The following is a 19,326-nucleotide window of genomic DNA, read 5'->3' as shown; positions in this document are numbered from 1 at the left end:
TGTTTCCTGGAATTGAAATTATCATTTGGACACAATAACTTAATTTCTCAGTGAATTATATAAAAATATGCTCTTTTTTTCTAGAGAATTGAGTCTGTATATAATTTATAATTATATTATATGAGTGGGCTCCCAGGTCTTAAATGGGTTCTTTTGCCAAGGAATTAGTTGAACTCTCCCCCACATCTAAGGGTGAATTTTTGATTGTCTGCTTTGCCATCTCCGAAGCCATTGCTGTCCCATGTCAATCACCTTATTTTCTTTGTTGTTCTGATTTCAGATTTAGCACATAGGAAGAACAGGTAGTCTGGAGAAGAGAGGATTTAGATGAGCTACCAGGTTTTGACAGGACTGCTTACTATGAGGTATACCGAAGGACTAATGTGACAAATATCAAGCACACATGTTTGAAAAGGTATAAAAGGGTAGATAATCACAAACTGTTCCCCACTCCCATCAAAAAATAAAAAACCACCCTTAACAGTCTAAGAAGTTAAGTGTGAAATGAAAACCTGAGATGTCAGAAGATAACATATAAAAAGTTTTAAAAATAATGTGATTTAAAAATATTAATGAATTTCATAGTATGACAAGTAGACACTTTAGATACTTAACAAATAAACAGTTGCTTGCTGAAGTTTTGAGTAAAATATGACTGATAATTTATAATCAGCTGCTGAAATTGGGAGCCTAAAAATTCTAATATTGTATCAAGATTTGTGGATTTTGGTTTGTTTGTTTGTTTGTTTGTTTTAAGCTAAGACTTTAGGGAAATCTGGGCATTAGGGAGTTTTGTCAGTATCTCTACCACTTGGTTTCTGCATCTACTCCATCTTTCCCCAGTTTCTCTCCAAAATCTGAGTGAGGGAGAACACAGACTCCCTCTACTGTGCCCTAACTTTTGATGGTAACTTTTATAAGAAACAACCTGTGATTCATTGTATTTAATATTATTTAAGAAAAGTGTTAGGTGTGGACATTTACATGGAAGACATAATACACACAAAATTTAGATGTTATTTTATTTAATACTGTCAAAATAATAGAGTTGAAATTTTGACCCAATGCAATAAAGCAAAAATATACAAAAATGACAACACAAACACCAGCTGCAAAAGATAACTATAAATAATAGCACAAAACATTCATGTTCTATAATTTATTTTAATTAAGTTTGATCATTTTTTAAGCCAAGCATCCTGCATGTGAAAAATATAATTTGTATATAATTTGCGGATCACTCTTCCATGCTAAGTCACGGATTGGAGTGAATTCACTACAAAATATGTCCCATCACTAAAATTTTTCAAAGATTTTAGTTTTACACTAAGTGCCTGTCACTGGTATGTCTGAGGCTGCTCCCACAGAAAACTTTGATCTCGAGGATTGATTTATTCCTAGCAAAAAGGCAGATAAGCAACATCACAGCAAAACATTAATAAAGAAGCCGCGCTTCTTTTCAGAAAATATGAAGAGTGTTAAATGTGTGTGTATGTGTTGGGTGCCTTGTGTGCCCAGTCTATGGAAGGCTTCGACAAATGGCAGATTGCCTTTCTGCTTGGGCGGGGCGATTGTTTGCTATTGTTTTCTGGAGAAGGGCTTGCCCAGCCTGTTTTGCAGAGAGAGTGCAGAGAAAGTGCAGAGAGAGGGAGAGAAAGAGAGAGAGAGAGAGAGAGAGCGAGCGCTGAGGGTGGTGGGGACCTGTAAGTCCCGCTGAGTTTGGAGAATGGGTCAGAGCTTTGGAGCCCTGGGTGAGAGGGAGGCGGTCTTCCCTGCCTGCTTGCTTATTCGCCTTTGTGAGACTCTAATAAATGGAATGGCCCACCGCTTTCTGGCTCCACAGTTCCTTTACCACCTGCCCAAATCTAATGAGAATCTGCTTAGCTATGGTGGCGGCTCCTAACAGTGTGTGTATCCCTGAACTCTATCCAAAGTTTGGTCAGAATCAAATGCTGTAGAAATTTAAGATACCTCATTTTACATAACATGTAAGCTTTAGGTTAAGTTTGCTGAGAAAATATTACAGATAATTTTTTTAGCCCAAATAATATTGCTGCAGTGTTTTTTCAATGTTTGTGGATCAATATTAACTTTAGATAAATGGATTCCAGTGCAATTGCCCTTTCTTACCTTACTGTCATTAAAAAGGCTAGAAGAAAGAACATTCTCCCAAAGAGGATTTAATAAAAATTTATTTAATTATTTTTGTATTGTTAGTTGTGATTATATATTGTGTATCTTTTTCAGAACTATATGTATGTATGTATGTGTGTGTGTGTGTGTATATATATATATATATTCATTTGAAGTCTTCAAAGCCCACTATGAAAACACAATACAATTAAACCCAGAAAAAAAACCACCCAAATTAAAATCTTAGTCAATTTAATGCTGAGACTGCATTTATTATGACTGATTGAAAAATTTGAACCTTATCTATTGTGATTTATATAAAGCAAAGCCAAAAAACTAACAAAACCTTAAAACTGAATAATTAATTCCAAATCAATTATTATTAAAGAGTGGAATGTAGGTTTGCCCATAATATCAGATCATGTTATTTTGTCATCTTAAAAAAACAAACAAACAAAAAACTGTTGATTATATTACAAATACTTGGTACAGCATATTGTCCATGGGAGTTTTGTGAAAATGAATAGTAAGAGAAGATGAGAAATAAAATTTGAGTTTTATATTCTTTAGGCCTATTAACTTGGAGTGGAATGATGCCATTTGAAAAGAAAAGTCAGACACTTTTTAAATTTTTTTTATTAATTTTAATTTATTGTGTTTACATGAATTCAAGTGTCCCACTGAATATAACACCCTCGCCCTCCACTTCATGTCCCCCATTATACCCCCTTTCCCCCTCCCCCTAATTCCCTCCACCCCTTCCCTCTGGGGTTTGCTGTCCTGTTGTCTGTATCTATGCATTATGTATATATAGTTTCACTAATCCCTTCACCTTCTCTGATCCCAACCCCTCCTCCCCCTTCCCTCTGACTGCTGTCCCACTGCTCCCTGTGACCCCGCCTCTGCCTCTATTCCATTTCTCAGTTCACTTGTTTCTTAGATTCCACATATGTGACACTTTTTAATTTAATTTTTATCATAGTAATACCTGCTCAGAGTGAGGAAAATAAATTAAATGGAAATATATTATATTTTTATATATGTTACCCTTCTTTCCATTCAATTCCAATGATCATTTCTCAAAGGCAACATGCTTTTAATAATCTTACCTGGTTTTTTTTCTGACCCCGACCTCTATATTTCTAAATATTATTTTATCACATTAATGAGAAAGGGGCTCCACGTGGCAGTCCTGACAAGCTCACTGACCAAAGGTAACTAACTACACAGGATGGTCTGACCACAAATTCCTAACTGGGAAGTTCATAGTGGGTGGTCATGTCTCAGGCCTATAGCTTCCTTAGCCAAGGTCCATTGTTCTTATTCATCTAGGATAACGTCTTTGAAATGTCAGAGTAATTTTCTTTTTCTATCCCTGGAAAGCACAACCTCTGCCACCAGAGCACAAGATAAGAGCATGAAACCCCAGAACTCTTCACTCTTCTTTGTTCTCTGCGTACCCTACCTATGTGCTGTAAATCTTAATCATTAGATATCCTGTACACCCCACTGTGAAAGAGGGATGTGTTTCTCCATTTTGTCTTTTACCCAACTAGAAGTTCCCCAGGATGCTTTCTCCTGCCTGCTTAATGTACCACCTGTGGATTTCTGTACATCTCTTATGTCTTGCCCTTTGATTCTAATGTATAAAATAAGCTGTAAAACTCTTATTTATTTTATTTAGAAAATTAAACTTAATATGGTGACATTGATCAATAAGAGTACATAGGTTTCAGGTAAACATTTCTATAGCATTTCAACTTTTGATTATGTTGTAGACCCACTACCCAAAGTCAAATTATTTTCCATCGACATATATTTGTCCCTCTTCAAACCCATCCCCCACCCTCTCCCCTCATGACTCCTTAACCCTGGTAACTACTTCACTTTTATCTACGTCCATGTGTCTCAGTTTTATATCCTATGTATGTTTGAAATCATATAGTTTTAAGCTTTTTCTGATTTACTTATTTCACTCAGTATAATGTTCTCAAGGTTCATCCATGTGGTCAGAAATGGCAATATGTCATCATTTCTTATGGCTGAGTAGTATTTAATTGTATATTTGTACCACATCTTCTTATTTTTTTTATTTTTATTTTTTGCTTTTCTTGGTATAATAATCTTCCCTCAAGCTCTGTTTTATTATGTTTGTTTTCCTGAAGAGAAGGGAAACAGGCTGATTTCACCACTAATTAATTTGTGTTTTTCCAAGCAAGTCTACTTTATCGCTGCTCTTAATTTCTTGTATAAGACACCAAATCTTCAAGTAAAATGATCCACATCTTCTTTATCCAATTTTCTATTGAGGGACACTTTGGTTGTTTCCATTTCCTTGCCGCTGTGAATAATGCTGTGATGAATCTGGGGATGCATGTTTCTTTACATACCAATATTTTTGAGTTTTGGGAGTAGATACCCAGCAGAGGGATTGCGAGGTCATATGGTAGTTCTATTCTTAATTTTTTGAGGAAGCACCATGCTATCTTCCATAATGGTTGAACTAATTTGTACTCCCTCCATCAGTGAATGAGTGTTCCTTTTTCTCCACAGCTTCTGCAACACTTGTTATTACCTGTCTTGTTGATAATAGCCAATTTAACAGATATGAGGTGGTATCTTATTGTAGTTTTGATTTGCATTTCTCAAATAGTTAATGAAGATGAGTACTTTTTCATATATCTGTCGATCATTTGTATGTCCTCTTGAAGAGTGTCTGTTCAGGTTTTCTTCCTATTTTTTAATTGAATTGTTTGCTTTTTTGTTGCTGTGCTTTGTTGTTCTGTATATATTTTGAAGACTAATCTCTTATCAGAGTTGTTATTTTCAAATGTTATCGCCCATTTTGTTGACTGCATTTTTGTTTTGTTGTCAGTTTCTTTTGCTGTGCAGAGCTTTTTAGTTTGATGTAGTTCCATTCATTTATTTTTGCCTTTACTTTCTTTGACTTTGGGGTCAAATTTATAAATTGTTCTCTACAGCTAAGGTCCATGAGCTTAATACCTATTTTCTTCTATTTAATTTATTGTTTTGGATCTTACATTAAGGTCTTTGATCCATTTTGAATTAATTTTTGTGCAGAGGACAAACTGTAGTCAAGTTTCATTCTTTTGCATGTGGTTTTCCAATTTTCTCGGCACCATTTATTGAAGAGCATTCTTTTCTCCACTGTGTGTTTTTGGTTCCTTTGTCAAAGATGATGTGTCCATATATATGTGGGGTTTTTTTTTCTGAAGCTGGACATGGAGAGAGACAGTCAGACAGACTCCCGCATGCACCCGACCGGATCCACCCGGCACGCCCACTAGGGGCGACTCTATGCCCACCAGGGGGCAATGCTCTGCCCCTCCGGGGCGTCGCTCTGCCGCAACCAGAGCCACTCTAGCGCCTGGGTCAAAGGCCAAGGAGCCATACCCAGCGCCCGGGCCGTCTTTGCTCCAATGGAGCCTTGGCTGCGGGAGAGGAAGAGAGAGACAGAGAGGAAGGAGGGGGGTGGAGAAGCAAATGGGCGCTTCTTCTATGTGCCCTGGCCAGGAATCGAACCCAGGTCTCCCGCACGCCAGGCTGACGCTCCACCGCTAAGCCAACTGGCCAGGGCCTATATGTGGTTTTATTTATGGGCTCTCAAATCTGTTCTATTGGTCTGTATATCTGCTTTACTGCCAATACCATTCTGTTTTGATTATTGTGGCTCTGTGGTATAATTTGAAGTCAGATAGTGTGATACCTAAGGCTTCATTTTTTTTCCTCAGGATTGCTTTGGCTATTCAGAGTTTTTTATGGTTCCATACAAATCTGGTGATGTTTTTGTCCTATTTCTTTTAAAAATAACATTGGGATTTTAATGGTGATTACATTAAATTTGTATATAGATTGGAGTAATATGTCCATTTTAACTGCTATTCTCTGGAGTACTTTAATTCTTGCTCTCTAGCATTGGTCATCAGTTTGACTCAAATAAAATAAAAATTCTTTACCAGTTTGGATGTTTTTTATATTGATAAATATTATTTTAATATAATAATTTTAAACACCATCTATTAAACTTTTATTGTAAAATCTTGGATTTCAGTTTTTTATACATTACATGCACATATTTTCTATACCTTATAGTCCATATAAAGTTATATCATATTTGTTTAATCAGTGATGTTAATATTATAGTAATGTAATAAATGTCTATCATATAATCTCTATACAGTCAAATGATAGTAATGTATAACCTCTTTCCTCTTTACTGGTAGATATATTTCCAGGAGCATTTTAACTTGATTTTTGAGTTTAAACTGCATGTTTTTTGCCCAGTTGTGTTACTAACATTGTGTAGAATGTTTTTACCATTATTTAATAATTTTATTTACCTCCATGTTCTGTGTACCACTGAATTTATGAATTCAATGTCTTCCTCTTTTATTATGTAATCTATTACTTTGCTGTTGAAGAATCTACAGTATCTTTCCAAGAATAAATAAATTCAAGGTCAATTTATGGCCTTTAGTCTACAAAATGCTGTTTCACACTTGATTGAGAGTTTAGCTGATCAGAGAATTCTAGTTGAACATATGAAGAACTGATACACATTAAAAAAATGTCTAGTGTGTGAAATACAGAATTCTAAGATGACCTTAAAGACTGTAGCTCTCTCACATATAAGGTCTGTATATAATCCTCCCCTTGAGTGAGCAGGACTTCTGAATATGTTGGGATATCATTCTCATGATTATGTTATGTCTTATGTTAAATGATAAAATCTTACAGAAATAATTAAGGGTTCTAAGCAATTTACTCTGAGTTAATTTAAAAAGCCACTATTCTGAATTTGCTTGATCTAATTGTTACTAATCAGGTAAGTTCTTAGAAGCAGGTAAAAGTATTGGTAGAGACAGATAGTCCTCTTATTGTCCTTGAAGAAGGAAAGAATTATATTGTGAATTACTTATGGAGGATAATATGTGGCAAAACCCTCTAGAAGCTAAGCATGATCATTGCTTTCAAACAGGAAGAAAAAGATGACTACAGTTCTGCAACCACAAGAAACTAAAATCTTTCAAATTCAGGGAGCTTGAAAGAGGACCCAGAGCCTCGAATAAGATCAGAACTCTGGAGAAATTTTGACTAGAGCCTCTTTGGACTCTAAGAACCAAAACCAATGAACCTATACCAAGATTCCTGAAAATGTGAGCTTAAAAAAATTACATTGTTTTAAGCTTCTAAGTTTTCATAAGTTTGTTGGCAGCAAAAGAAAACTAATGAATAATGTCACTTTTTAAAATCCAAGACAGTCCTCTGGGATTTGTTTCCTCAATAGAAAATGTTAGGATTGTCTTTATCTCTGGGAGTTCTGAAATTACATAATGTTATTGATATAATTGAACTTAACATTAATTTTGCTGGACAACTGGAAAAATTTAAATATGGAAAGGTTGTTATTCAGACCTTAGAAATTTTCTCATGGCTGACCAGGTGGTGCAGTGGATAGAGCATCAGCCTGGGACACTGAGGACTCAAGTTCAAAACCCTGAGGTTGCTGGCTTGAACACGGGTTTACCAGCTTGAGCAGGGGCTCAGAGCTTGAGTGTGAGGTCACTAGCTTGAGTATGGGATCATAGACATAACTCTGTGGTTGCTGGCTTGAGCCCAAAAGTAGGTGATTTGAAATTCAAGGTGGCTGGCTTAAACCCAAGGTCACTGTTTTCAGCAAGAAGTCATTGGTTCAGCTGGAGCTCCTTCTACAAGGCACATGAGAAAGCAATCAATGAACAATTAAGGTGCCACAACAAAGAATTAATGCTCCTCATCTCTTTCCCTTCCTGTCTGTCTGTCTCTCACTCTCTCTCTCTCTCTCGCTAAAAAATAAATAAATAAAAATTTTCTCACATATATATGTGTATGTATGTGTGTATACATAAATTTACTCTTCCCACCTTGGTTCTTCTATCATTCTGAAACTTCCATTGACCAATGTTTGGATTTCCCAGACTCATTATCTAATCTTCACATTTTCCTATTACTTTTAATCTTTACTTTTATATACCTCCCAAACCTTTTACTGATTTTATTAACCTTATAACTTTTAAAGAAGTCATTGTTCATTGAATATTTTCCTTTTATTACTTCCTATTTTTATTTTATATTTGCAATATAGTCTCTGCCTTTTGATAATATTAGATACTGCTTTGTTGTATGTGTGCCTTTTTACTTGTCTGTTAAGGTATCCAAACTTGCTATTGAAGGGTTTTTCAAATATATGAGAAACCTTCATATTTAAGAATTAAGCCTGACTAGGTGGTGGCATAGTGGATAGAGCATCATACTGGGATGCAGAGAACCCAAGTTCGAAACCCCAAGGTTGCCATATTGAGCATGGTCTCATCTGGTTTGAGCAAGGCTCACCAGTTTGAGCCCAAGGTCGCTGGCTTGAGCAAGGGGTCATTTGGTCTGCATAGCCCCAGGTCAAGCACAAATGAGAAAGCAATCAACGAAGAACAAAGGTGCCTCAACAAAGAATTGATGCTTCTCATTTCTCTCCCTTTCTGTCTGTCTTTCCCTATCTGTCCCTTTCTCTGTCTCTGTCTCTGTCTCTGTCTCTGTCTCTGTCTCTGTCTCTGTCTCTCTCTCACACACACACACCACACACACACAATTAAATACTAAGAACTTAATTGGAAACCATATATACATTGGTGTCTCACGATTGGTTTTCTCAGTCTTTTTCCCCAGACAAGAATTCTCCACCTGACCAGGCGGTGGTGCAACGGATAGAGCATTGGACTGTGATGCAGAGGACCCAGGTTCGAGACCCCGAGGTTGCCAGCTTAAGCAGGGGCTCATCTGGTGTGAGCAAAGTTCACCAGCTTGGACCCAAGGTCGCTGATTTGAGCAAGGGGTTACTCATTCTCCTGTAGCCCTAGGGTCATGGCACATATGAGAAAGCAATCAATGAACAATTAAGGTGTCGCAACGAAAAACTAATGGTTGATGCTTCTCATCTCTCTTCGTTCCTGTCTGTCCCTATATATCCTTCTCTCTGACTATCTCTCTCTGTCTCTGTCTCTCTAAAAAAAAATAATTATCCCAACTCATATCTAGAAAGTAGAAATCTAGATACCAGAAGTTTAGGAAGTAAAATGATTATGAGTTCTGTTTGGATTTCAATATTTAGCATGCTTGTTTTCATTAGTTATCCTATTTTTAAGACAGTGCTTCACCTTCATTCTCAGCTTTATGAAGTTATTTTCAAAGCAAATTTCAGTTTTTAGTAGTAAAAGGAAATATTGTCTGGTTATGAAAGTTGAAGAAATTGATCTGGAGATCTATATGTTCTTCATGAAAGTTTTCAAATAATATTTCTCTTCAACCATATCTTATCTGCTAATTTTCAATAAAATTTTCTATTTCTGAGTTTTTATACTTTCTGGGATTGTGAATTCAAAATAAATTTGCTCTGTGCTGGTTTTCTGCCTTACTGGTGGAAGTTTCAGCTTTCTCTATTGTGCTCAATTATTTAGGTCTATTAATATTGAAAAATTTGATGACATCATGCCTCTGTCATTTCTACTATCCCATTCATTTTGTTTATAAAATTGTATGCCTTTAAAATTTACTCATTATCATTTTAACAGCTTAGAAAATAGAGATAAAATATGTATGTTTAGTGTACTATGTTTAACTACTACAGTGTCAAAGTCTTCATTATTGGGTTTTGTTTTATTATTGTTCTTTTTTTTAATCCTTCAAAACACATAAATTTGATTATATTTCAAAAGTTTTATTTTGCTTTCTTATCCCAGGTATATCTTTCTTCCCCTCTAAACTTTATATTTTGGTTAAAATTTAATGCAGACATCTTGTTGTATGTAATGAAGAGGAAATTTATTTCAATCCCACTATTGTGTATAGATTCAAAATAATTGAAATCAGGATCTCAAAGAGATATCTGTACTCTGGTGTGTACTGCAGAACTATTCACAATAATGAAATACAATCTAAGTGTCTGTCAGTGGGTAAACAGTAAAATAAAGTGCAATCTATGCATACAATAAAATATTATTCTGTTTTAAAAATGAAATTCTGTTATATGTGACAACATGCATCCAACAATTAAGTTCCAAATAAATAGATAAAATATGTATGCAAAAATGTGTGATAAATTAAACATGTATGTTTAATTTCTATGAACACATGCATAAATGTTCTTATAGAACTTTTATTAATAACTTCCAATACTTAAAATTACCTTAAATGTCCTTCAATAAGTGGATGAATCAATAAGTGTGGCATAGCCATACAGTGAAATATTATTCAGAAATGATATAAATAAATGTAATATCAAACCACAAAATGGTACTGAGGAAAAATAATATAGTTAAATGAAAGACACAAATTGAAAAGGCTTCATATAACAAGATTCTAAGGATATGGCATTTCTTCCAAGGAAGTAAAAAGACTATAGTTTGGGGCAAGAGAATAGGTGACACAGACAGGCTTTTTGGGCATTGAAAGTATTTTGTATTGTATGATACTTTATTTGAGGTTACATAATGTTAAATTTTCAAAATCCATAAAATGGTATAACACAAAGAATAAAACCTATGTAAACTATGGACTCCAAATGATAGCAATGTATTCGTATAGGTTTGGTTTGTTACATCAACACAATAGTGTTGATAACAATATTAGGTTTATTATAGTAATGAGAGTAAGTAACTTTAAAAGGTATGCAACTTTATAAACAAAATGAATGGGATAGCAGACAATGACAAATGAGTGATATCATCATGTGATACAAATGATGAATCAACACAATAGTGTTAATAAGCAATACTAATGCAAAATATTAACAATAGGGAAAGCTGGCTTGGGAGTTGAGAGGGAGTTAATGGGAAATCTCTGTACTTTGGTTCCTTCTGGAAATTTCTTTTAGTAGTTTAGTTTAGAACAATGTCACATTTTCTAAACTCCACCAAATTTTTTGATTACAATGTTTCATATGTCATAGTTCTGTTGTCCTTAAGAAAATGACAGATTTATCAAAGATAAAGACTCTAGATCCCATTTCTATAATTCCTACTATATATTCAACAGTTTTTAAATAATACTTGTTGATTTGGTGGTACCTTGAATTTTTACTGATGAATGATCAAAAAGAGAACTCACTTATATGAAAAACATACCATACTGAGGCCCTGGTCGGCTGGCTCAGTGGTAGAGCATCTGCCTGGCGTGCAGAGGTCCCAGGTTCGATTCCCGGCCAGGGCACACAGGAGAAGCGCCCATCTGCTTCTCCACCCCTCTCCCTCTTCTTCCTCTCTCTCTCTTCCCCTCTCGCAGCGAGGCTCCATTGGAGCAAAGATGGCCCGGGCGCTGGGGATGGCTCCTTGGCCTCTGCCCCAGGTGCTGGAGTGGCTCTGGTAGCAACAGAGCGACTCCCCGGAGGGGCAGAGCATCGCCCCCTGGTGGGCAGAGTATCGCCTCCTGGTGGGCATGCCAGGTGGATCCCGGTCGGGCGTATGCGGGAGTCTGTCTCTCCCCGTTTCTAGCTTCAGAAAAATACAAAAAAAAAAAAAAACGACAACAAAAAAACAGAAACAAAAAAAACCATAGTGAATTAAATAATTTAAAAATTTATTTTACTTTTATAGCATATACACATTTGGATCATGACTAGAAACTTGATATAAACATAAGTATTTCTCATGTTTTCTTTTTTTTTTGTATTTTTCTGAAGCTGGAAATGGGGAGAGACAGTCAGACAGACTCCCGCATGCGCCCCACCGGGATCCACCCGGCACGCCCACCAGGGGCGACGCTCTGCCCACCAGGGGGCGATGCTCTGCCCCTCCGGGGCGTCGCTCTGCCGCGACCAGAGCCACTCCAGCGCCTGGGGCAGAGGCCAAGGAGCCATCCCCAGCGCCCGGGCCATCCTTGCTCCAATGGAGCCCCGGCTGCGGGAGGGGAAGAGAGAGACAGAGAGGAAGGAGGGGGGGGTGGAGAAGCAAATGGGCGCCTCTCCAATGTGCTCTGGCCGGGAATCGAACCCGGGTCCCCCGCACGCCAGGCCGACGCTCTACCGCTGAGCCAACCAGCCAGGGCCTCTCATGTTTTCTTAACAAAACCAAAAGTAAAAAAAATTTAAAAACTTGGTATGGCCCATAGAACCAGAATGCAAGTTTCTTTAGCAAATTATTCACATATATCTGGAGATAAAATGTATCAGTTTAGCTTACAACCAGGCAATTGCCTATAGGTAAGTCATTATAAATTCATGAAATGGTGTTACTAAAAGTTAGATTCTGATTCATTTCCAACCTCAGAAGTGAATGAAATGAGAATATTGATTTCACTCATAAAAATCACTATGATGAAAATTGGCAATTTCTCTACCTAACATTATGAGGTGTTTTTGGAAAAATAAAAAAAAGTTTTTTTTAGACAAATCCAAACTATTTTTAGTTAGACCACCATAGCTCATGAAACACATAGCATAAAAAATATTAAAATGCCTTAGAAATATGATTTGTAACTAGAACTCAATTTCAAGTAGATTACATTCTTTGTTTTACTCTAAACTTTGAGGTTGAGCTATCACCAATTTTTAATTTTAGCCTAATTAACTAGCATTTGGTGATGTTAACTTTGATTATAAATGATCATTAGTAAGAATGCATTTTGTGCCTGAACAGTCAGTGGCACAATGGATAGAGCATCAGCCTGGGATGCTGAAGACCCAGGTTCAAAACCCCGAGTTGCCGGTTTGAGCACGGGATCATAGACGTGACCCCTTGATCTCTGGTTTGAAGCCCTGGGTTGCTGGCTTGAGCCCAAGTTTGCTGGCTTCAGCAAAGGGTCACTGGCTCAGTTGGAGTCCTCCGACCAAGGCACATATGAGAGAGCAATCAATGAACGACTAAGGTGCAGCAACGAAGAGTTGATCTTTCTCATCTCTCTCCCTTCCTGTCTCTATGTTTGTCTGTCTGTCTTTTTCTTGCTAAAAAAAAAAAAATAGAATGCATTTTGTTTAATGGTACAAATGTCATTATGAAGAAAAACTATTATTAGAGTACTATCCTTAGTTATTTATATTGACAAGTACTAAATGTTAATTTCATGCAAGTCATCATTTTCAAATATTTACACTGCCTCCCCCCTCCTTTTGTGGCAGAGACAGAAAGAGAGAGAGAGTCAGAGAGAGGCACAGACAGACAGGAAGGGAGGGAGATTAGAAACATCAATTCTTCGTTGCAGTTCCTTAGTTGTTCATTGATTGATTTCTCATATGTGCCTTGACCAGGAGGGTGGGGCTACAGCAGACCGAGTGACCCCTTGCTCGAGCCAGTGACCTTGGGCTCAAACTGGTGAGCTTTGCTCAAACCAGATGAGCCCATGCTCAAGCTGGCAACCTCGGGGTATCGAACCTGGGTCCTCCACATCCCAGTCCAATGCCCTATCCATTGCGCCCCTACCTGGTCAGGCTACACTGCCTGTTTTGGTTAGGTGAAATTATATATATTATTTACCTGACATATCTTTTTGACTTAGTAATGGTGAAAACTTCAACTTTCTGGCTTATAATGTATAACATAAACTTAAAAATTTAAAAAATGTAAATATAAGCAAGAGATCCATGATTTATTTTAATGATAAACCTACATATTTTTTTCTTTAGAGGCAGTATGTTTTTAATTTTAAAAATAATTTTATCTTCTGTGTTATCAGCATTTAGTATTGACAAAAGCCTTTAACAACATGATTTAAAATATAAATAGTATATTACCTGTTCTTATTCAGTAGAATGAAGAAGAATGATTTCCGCATTAATCAGAGTGTTTCTGTTTAATAAAACCTGTTTAAGCAAGAAAGTATTACTTCACATCCATCATTCATTTAGTCATTGTTTGCCTTGTATCAAGATTTGAATCTGCAACAAAGAAATTATGGGTTTATTGCCAACACCGATTTAGTTCATTAACAAAGCAAAATCAATGTTATGCTGAAACAAATATGTAGTTCTATTTTTTTAATTACTCCATGTGTGTACAGTAATAGAATTTGCTTATTTACCTTGGTGGACAATACCTTGCTCATTATTCTACTTTTCCACTTCATTGTTTTTGACAGTTTCTAAGAATTCTCTTCCTAATGTGAGTATCACTAGACTCCATGTTCTATAAACTGGATTTATTCATTTCAAATTCTGTTACATTTATTTCACCAAATAAGAATAAGATAGATTTACCTTGGGAAAGAGAAAATCTAGTGTTATATTTATTTGTCTCAAAATAGCTGATGAACAAAACATACAGCTATGATATATTCATTATACAAGACAGCTCATGTAAAGAGAAATAAAGGAAAACTTTTTTTAAAAGTATTTGCAAAATAACAATGATATTGGTTAGATTTATACTGGCAAAAGGTTTAGAAAGTGCTCACTAAGGAATACCTACACAGCAATAAAAGTCAACTTGGATATTTTTTGTTTTGACCAAAAGATCATAAAATATTATATAAGAATATAGCTAAAAGAAATGCCCATTTTTTAAATTAGAAAATACAGTGTATTGAGATTTTTTTCCATACTTGTATTGAAAAAGATAAAAAAAATTTTATAGAAAAGTCTGTGAATTACATTACAATTTATTGTACCTAAATATAGATTTTTATAGCCAAAAGATTTATAAGTTCTGAAATCTCTAAACTCTACTGTGGGTTATATTTATATAACAAAAGATTAGTCCAGAAAAGGAAGGTTTTGTTACATTGTTTTGAAATAAGTTCTATTTCAAATATATATTAGGTAGAGTTTTGAATAGGCTATTAATTCTCAGTAACCTAGTTTATTTTTGCCCTAAGGGCTCATAAAACTATTCTTTGCATCTGAGCCCTATTGGATCCAAATATGCTCTGAATTTTAAAATGTATTCTGTATAATAAAATCAATACAAAATTATAATATTAAAATATTCTAATATTAATATAAGATAATCATAACACTAATATTTGACATTCATTGAAAGTTATTATATAACAAGTATTAAGACTATTACTAATTATTGTTTCTTCAAATATTTCTAATTTCCTGAAGATGTTTTCAGTGTTATTCCATGAATTGATGATTATAAAATCCAGAATATCAGGTTCGATTCCCAACCAGGGTACACAGGAGAAGCACCCCTCTGCTTCTCTACCCTTTCCCCTCTTCTTTCTCTCTATCTTTCTCTTCCCCTCCCACAGCCAAGTCACAACTAGAGCAACGTTGGCTCGGGTGCTGAGGATGGCTCCATGGTTTCAACCTCAGGCACTAGAATGGTTCTGATTGCAGCAAAGCAATGTCTCAGAGGGGCCAAGTATCACCTCCTGCTGGGCATGTTTGTTGGATCCCGGGTGGGCGCATGTAGGAGTCTGTTTGTCTACCACCCCACTGCTTGTCACTTTGGAAATATACAAAAAAAAATCCAGAATATTATAGATGAGGTTAAAGATTTGTTTCATAAATCTGGGAACATCAACATAACTATTCTATTTTCCCTAAAAGTCTAACTAGTGCAGCTGAGGCAATCACAAGTATTATATTGAACATAATAGTAAACAGGTGGAATATATTTCTTATTTATTCATTTTTAGAGAGAGAAAAGAGGAGAAGGAGTAAGAAGCAACAACTCCCATGTGTCTTGACCAGTCAAACCCAGGATTACAAACTGGAGAACTCAGTGTTTCAGGTCAATACTTTATCCACTGCCCCACCACAGGTCAGGCCAAGAGGTGGAACATTTCAACATGAGAGATACGTAAAATGAAAGACCAAAATAAATAAATAAATAAATAAAAATAAAAAACTTATAGACACAGATAACAATATGGGGGTTGCAAGTTTGAAGGAGGCTGGGGGAAGGTGAAAAAAGGTATAGGGGAGATAAATGGTGATGTAAGGTGACTTGACCTGGGTTAGTGAACATGCAATACCATATACAGATGATGCATTATAGAATGGTACACCTGAAACCTGTATAATTTAATTGACCAATGTCACACCAACAAGTTAAATATAATTTTTTTTAAAGTTGGAGATGTACACCAAATAATAAGTAAAATGGTTTTTTATAAAAAATAAATAAAAAAGGTAAGAAATTGAAATAAAGCTCCTGAAGTCTGTGGGACAACACTAGAAATTCTAACATTTACATAAATGGCATCAAAAAAGAGGAGGAATGGGAAAGAATGAAGCAAAATAAATATTTGAAGATATAATGGATAATAATTTTTTTAAAATCAAAGAAAACAGTACACAAAATCATGATTTTCAAAAAAATCTAAGAAAAATAAGTAAAAAGAAAACCATAACTAGACAAGTCATACACAGATTTCTCAAAACAAAAGGTAAAAATAAAATGAAAGAAGCTAGAGGGTAAAAATCAATATATTACATAAAGGGAGGAATGCTATGAACAATGGCACATTTTTCATTAGAAACAATAGAGACAAAATAAAATAAACAGGTTTTACAGTGTTAAAATACAACATCTTTAAAGTGCTGACAAGGAAAAACTATCATCTTAAAATTTTACAATGAATTTCCAAAAATGAAGATAAAAAAAGTTATTTTTAGAGGGAAAAAAAATATTTGTCTCTAGTAAACCTGTGCTGAAAGATTTAATAAAGTAAGCCATTTAGAATGAAGGCAAGCAATACTGTATAAAAATCTAGGGCTCTGTGAAGTTAATAGACATCAAGAAAGGTAAATATGGCCATGGCCAGTTGGTTCAGGAATAGAGTGTCTGCCCATCATGTGGATGTGTGTGTTCAATTTCTGGTCAGGGCACACAGAAGAAGCGGCCCTCTGCTTCTCCACTCCTTCCCCTCTTGCTTCTCTCTCATTCTCTTCCCATTCTGTAGCCTTGGCTAGATTATAGTGAGTTGGCCCTGGTTGGTGAGGATAGCTCCATGGCCTCTGCCTCAAGTCCTGAAAAGAGCTTGGTTGCTGAGCAATGGAGCAATGTCCCAATTGGCAGAGCATCACCACCTAGTGGGTTTGCTGGGTGGATTTCGATCAGCTCACATGCTGGAGTGTGTCTCTCTTTCTCCCCTCCTCTCACTGAATAATAATAATAATAAAGGGTAAATATGACAATAAGTATAAATAAACTCTAAAAAAATCTATACACATGTCCATATCTATATGTATACATATATAATTAACTCATCAAAAACTATTGACTAAAGTAAAATGTAACAATGCACTATGAGTTTATAGCATATTCAGAAGTAGAAAACATGCCTTAATGTAGGTAGAGTGCAGATCATTTACCTAGCAGCTGTGGCTGACGCACTGCTGTGAGAATATTCTAATTCCCGGAACCCTCCCGGGCAACCCAGGAAGGGAGCTAACTGCTGTACGGAAATGACTCAATGATAGCCAGGCAGCCTCCTGACCTTTTTTGGCCATTTGCCCTACTATAACATCCTATTGGCTGAACCCATGTATATAAGCTAGTTTACTTCCTGAATAAAGTATATCTGCGTCACTGAACTTGGTCTCCAGAGTCGGGTCTTTGCGTCTCCATTGTCCTCAACCCTGGCAGGCCTTGTCCACAACTGGTGCCTCAAACAGGGACCCAGCCAGTAATCAAAGGATGGTGAGTGATCCTCTCCAATGGGAAACCTTCTCCCTCACTCTCGAGCTTCACAGGCTCGAGCCCTGCAAGCCCTATTGCAGAGTAGGTGAGTTGAAGTTTGTGAAAAGGATCTCTGTACTTACTGGGAGATTCTCTCTGGTTTCAATCCCTGGATTGAAAATGAGCCCCTCTGGAACTCAGATACTTGGGACCGAGCTTTCCAGCGCATTTGTTTGACCGAGGTACATGAAGGACAAACCTTCCCTCTTGGCCTCACTCCTGCCTTATTAGTAATACACTCCTGCTTGACTAAGGCTCCTGCTGAGGACCCTCTGCCAGTCCCTAAGGTCCTACAGGCTACTCCTCTTTCAGAGGAACCCCTACCTCCATATTCGCCTCCCTTGTAGTGGAAGAAAAGGGTTGGGCCACCGAGTTTGATGGACTTGCAGCCGAGCGTGCAAAAACAAAACTAGATACATTAGAAACTGCACCATCAGCTCTGCCACCAGAAGAAGTAGAAGTCGCTACTTCTGCATTCCCTGCCAGGGCTGAATGCCCCACCCCAGCCTCTCAGATGCCATTTTCTACCCCAGCTTTAACTCCAACATGTGTTCCTGCTGCAGACACATGGGCCAGCCTATATATCCCCATGTGTCAGCAAAGAGATAACCCTACCGCCACACGACTGCAAGCATGATATCCACATGACCAAAAAACAGTCGTTACTCTCAGAAAAGCTACCCAGGAAGATGGCCTTTATTCTCTCTATGTTCAGAAATTACTTGAAAATATCAGTGTTGATTTAAATCGTCCCCATGATTGGAAAACTTTAGCCCGAGCAGTCCTTACCATGGGAGACTTAATTCAAGGGAAAGCTTTATACAATGAGCAATGTGAAATAATAGGTGAAAGAAATCAAAGTGCTGGTATTAACCTCTTTCGGGAAGCCCTCAAAGGAGAAGGGCAATTTGCCTCCCCCACTGCACAGGCTACAGGACCCCTCAGTATTTTGATCAAGTGCACCTATGTGCCACTAGAGCCTTTACGCAAACTAATGCTCATGGAAGGTCCTTAAGGCTTTCCAAATTGCTTCAGGGTCCCAATGAACCTTTTACAGATTTTCTAGGAAGGGTCCAAGAAGCTGTAAAGCGTAAAGTTATGCACGCTGATGCGGCCGATGCTCTAACTAAAGAATTGATGTGGGAAGGTGCCAATGGAGAGTGTAGACAGGATCCTTGCCTTGGATCCTTGCCTGCCAAGATGTGGGCAGCAACTCAGCGGCAGTCCTTACTACCGCTCTTGCAGCCCAGTTAAGCATTTCCCATCAGGGAGACCAACAGACACGAGGGGCCTGCTTTGAATGCAAGGACACAGGACATCTTCTACGCCAGTGCCCTAACAGGAAAGGAAAGAAAGATAAAAAAAAAAAACAAAAAAAAAAAACAAACACCCTCTGTGTGCCCCATGGTAAAAAGGGATTTTACTGGAAGTGAGATTGTTGCTCAACTACCACAACAGATGGAAAGCCTCTAGAGCCTTTAAATGGGAAGTGGGGCAGCTCTCAGCCCCGCCCATAAGACAG

Source organism: Saccopteryx bilineata, chromosome X, assembly GCF_036850765.1.
Source record: "Saccopteryx bilineata isolate mSacBil1 chromosome X, mSacBil1_pri_phased_curated, whole genome shotgun sequence".
NCBI classification, from domain to species: domain Eukaryota; kingdom Metazoa; phylum Chordata; class Mammalia; order Chiroptera; family Emballonuridae; genus Saccopteryx; species Saccopteryx bilineata.
This window is presented reverse-complemented; position numbering follows the sequence as displayed.